This window comes from Ipomoea nil, unplaced genomic scaffold (genome assembly GCF_001879475.1).
Source record: "Ipomoea nil cultivar Tokyo-kokei standard unplaced genomic scaffold, Asagao_1.1 scaffold0415, whole genome shotgun sequence".
NCBI classification, from domain to species: domain Eukaryota; kingdom Viridiplantae; phylum Streptophyta; class Magnoliopsida; order Solanales; family Convolvulaceae; genus Ipomoea; species Ipomoea nil.
In genome coordinates, this window is record NW_017616843.1 from 128,174 (window position 1) to 132,946 (window position 4,773).

Sequence of the window (4,773 nt, forward strand, 5' to 3'; positions counted from 1 at the left end):
ACGGAATTTATTCCGTCGTCTATCGCCTTGTCGTATTTTGAAAGACGACGGAATAATTCCGTCGTAACTTTTGGCGACGGACTTAGCGACGGAATATTTCCGTCGCCATTTGGCGACGGAATACTTCCGTCGCGATTCCGTCGCCCATTTCGCAACGGAACTGTTTCCGTCGCAAATCTGTCGTTATTTCTGAACCGAATATTCCGTCGCCATATTATCTTTTCCGTCGCCCATTTCGCAACCAAAATGTTTCCCGTCGTAATTCCGTCGCATCATTTGCAACAAATATTTCGTCGCAAATCTTATATTCCATCACGATTCCGTCGCGTTTTTGAATTATTTTAAAATAAAATTGTGATTTTAAATAGTAATGAATGTTTTTAAAATATGTTATTTTCCTATATCTCAATCATAGCAATTAAACGCCTTAGGCTGGGAAAAAAGTAGCATAGAGATGACGATGATGCTTTATTATTTAAAAGTTCAAAACTAAAACGAAAGGTTTAACAGGATGCATCATTAGTCTCTCTAACGGCTACACTACAGTAATCATGTACACATGATTTTCAAATACTTCTACATGATGGTTTCACTGGGAATCAATGCATCCTTGATGATTCCGATTCCACTTTTAATGAAATATCCTTCAGTTTCCCTAGCTGCTTCTTGAACATTTTCACTGTTAAGGATCTGAAACAATCAAGAGTCAAGTTAGCTGCTTCTTTATGTTACACGTGCATAGGAAGATTGAGCACACTTGTTCACTAGTTTAATGGCCAAGTTTTTAAAAGCAAAAAGAGGAGAAGAGCATACAACTATTTGATATCGAACCTTCGCATCATTCCCATTACGAACATTCTTGCCAATGATTGCTCTTTTGATGTGTGAATTCCTGCCAATTTCAATTGGAACACTTCCCTTTGCAGCCAGAAGCCTCCTGTCAGCATCCGTCTGAAGCAAGAAACCAAAGGATGTGAAAATGGCTATAAATTGCTAAAGGAAGAAAGAAGCATAACAACAACAAAGAATATGATATCCATTAGATCATGAACTAATAAAATATCGCATCCTGCCCAAAAGTCAATTTTAGCCCAACAGAGATGCAAATTCATTCGGTATCTACATGGATGATTACCTCATAGTAATCTTACACATTTGCTAGTGGATTTTATACTATTAAGAAATACACAGTTTATCTCTAAAACTCGCAAACAGAGAACTTCACAGGGAAAATAGTTTTGGTTCGCTCAAGGAATAGACATTGGGAACTGTATTCTAATGTTTGGTTGGTTAAGGAATAGGAATAGAATATATGTTTAAAAGACATAAATGCCCTTGAGATATGCATTTTTCATCACACGAATACACAGTTCGTAACATATATTCTCGAGACCCTAAAGTGTTAATTATATAAGAGTTCACTCATTTTTTATTAGAACACAAAATTGTCAAGGTTGACATCATCATTATAAACAATAAACTCACAGAAGCACACATATCCAACCATACACGCAAGTACGCAACACAGCTACACATCTTTTTTTTTTTTTTATAGTAGTGTTATTAAACGCAATCGAGCCATAACTGCAAATTTTTTTAAAAAAAAAAAAAAAACCAAACAAACAAACAATAACACTATTGTGATAAAAAAAAAAATAACAATAACACTTTTGCAGCAAAAAGTATATATATATATATATATATATATATATATATATATATATATATATAAACAATAAACAATAAATTTTTTTTTAAAAAAAAACAATACTGCTGCGGCTGCGGAGGGTTCCGCAGCCGCAGCAGTATATATGTAATATATATATATATATATATATATATATATATATATATATATATATATATATATATATATATATATATATATGCAGTATATATATGTATATATTTATATAATTAAATATTAATAATAATTAATTTATAAAAATTAAAATTCAGAAACTTACCTTTGTATGAAGCTTTAATTTGATGTTAATGTAGATGATAGAAAGAATTGCAGATTAATGCAGAATGGCAGAAGAAATTGTTTGATTGATGTTGATGATGAAAAGAATCGGGGAAGGAATCGTATATGGGGGAGAGAACGCAGAGAATGATAAAGGTTAAAATTGAAAAAAAAAATTCTATTCCTGAGGGCTTTGAAATAAGTTAATACCAGGGGGGCCTGGTAATAGCTATTACCTTATTTGATGTAATAGGCTATTACTAGGAATATTAAGCCTGGTAATAGACATGGTTACCAAACAAAGGAATAGGCCTATTACTGGGAATGCTATGCCATTCCCGGCCTATTCCGTGAACCAAACAGGCAGTTAATGCATTAAATCACGAATTAAAGCGTTTACAAGAAACGTAGGGGGATCATCATACCACTCCTCGCAACCTGTCACAGAACAAACCTCCCTAGCCACAACGTGGGCGGCAGTGTTCACAAATCGCCTAACACAACAGAACTGAACATCATCTACCGTCGAAGCCAGTTCTCTAATATCACCTACTAATAGGGTATATATAAAAATCAAAATCAAAGTTGAATGTGCAAAGTATAGAACAAAGTCTTGGTCCCACTTTAACAAGGTAAAAAGTCGAGGAGGGCAAATTATATCGTGCACGGCGATGCATAATCTATTGTGCACCGCGCATCAAAACGACGTCGTTTTGTTCAATGAAAAGAAACGACATTCGTTTTGCGCCGTTCCACACCCTTTCGCAAAAAGTAACTCTGTTATTCAGTTTCATTTTGTATATGCTGCAGTTTCAGTTCAACACAACTGCAGTTTCAGTTCAACACAACTACAGTTTCATTTCGATATAACTACAGTTTCATTCGATTTTTATAGACTCAAATATGTGAAAATGTTATTTAATTTAATTTTATATACACTATAGTTTTATTAAAACATAACTACATGATCATTTTGATATAATTACAGCTTCATTGTACAATATACACTCAAATATGTGAAATGTTATTCAGTTTCATTTTATATACACAGCAGTTTCACTTCACCACAACTACAGTATCATCATTTTGATATAACTACAGTTTCATTTGATAATATAAAAATAATATGTGAGACGGTGTTTGTTTAGATACACTGTAGTGTTAGTTTAGATACACTGTAGCAATGTAGTGTCAGTTGGTAATTAACATACAAAAAAATTCGTGCTCCGTTAACACTAACGGCGCACCGTTTCTTTACTTAAAGAAACAGTGTCGTTTTGACCGCGGTGCACATGCACTGTGGTCCACGATATCACGACCGGTCTAGGAGAGGGTGAGGTGGGTGAGTGGGTGAATGGGTGAATAGACTTTTTTTAATTTTATTTTATATTTTCCAAAATGAGAAGGTTAAGAGGTTGGATTAGTTAAACTTTCAACACTTCCAAAATGCAATAATGCTGACTTCTTAACTAGCTAGATTTTTTATTTTTTATTTTTTATTATTATTATTTTTTAAAACAACTAGCTAGATAGTTAAGATTAATGAATATGAGTAGATATGATAGAAATTAGGTAAGAGATTGTGCAACGGAAAGTAGGTTTTTCAAAGAATTTGCTAAAACAAATGAATATGAGTAGATATGATAGAAATTAAAGTACAAAACAAGTAAATGAGACAAAACATTTAATTTTATAGCGATTTGAAGGTGATATAATCCTTGTACTCCATTCTTCTTCTAGCATTCATGAAGAATTCAATTAGCATATAGCATTTACAATTTATATTTAAAATTAACTTTTTCATTGATTTTATAAAATTTATCAAGTTTTCATATTTAGTTGTTAAAGATTGCATATTTAAATGTTCAAATTTGCATAGTGAAATTGATAATAATTACGAAATTGTCATAGCGTTTTGTTTTGTTTTTTTTTTTTTTTAAATCTGATTAGAACCATCGAATTTTTACAGATGCAAGATTGAGATTTGCTCATAGTATTCTCCTAGGGGTGTGTTCTCATGGGATTCAAAGCATATATATATATATATATATATATATATATATATATATATATATATATATATATATATATATATATATATATATATATATATATAGTTCAAATGAGGACAACAATATATAGAGGACTGTGAGGACAAATAATGGGCACACAACAAATTACTATCAAGCACACAATTAAATACATAATGGCACACAAGAATACATGTAAACATTAGGTTTCGAACTCAGGCTCTATTAATTAACAAATGTATGCACACGGCATACAAACTGTGGCACGCGACTACATTCGGTCATGCACACGACATACAGACTAATGACACACACTACATCTGTCCTCACAATTCTCTATAATATACTTGTCCTCATTTGAACGCAAGTCTACAGATGCAAGATTGAGATTTGCTCTTAGTATTCTCCTAGGGGTGTGTTCTCATGGGATTCAAAGCATATATATATATATATATATATATATATATATATATATATATATATATATATATATATATATATATATATAGGGTCGAGATCATGTGCGAAGGAGGTCTTAGGTGTGAACATGCGGTCAGATCTGAGTCGTTGATCAAATCTAGATCAACGGCTCAAAATCAATGAAAATAAAAAAAAATGCGCGTCTAGAAGGTAGAAGCAAAGACTAAAAATGACGCACATTGACACACCTTAAGTGTTAGAACAACGCACCTTAAATCTTAACATTGCGCACCTTCAGTTTATAAAAATGGTGCACATTAAGTGTTACAAAGACGCATCTTAAGTAGTAAAACACTC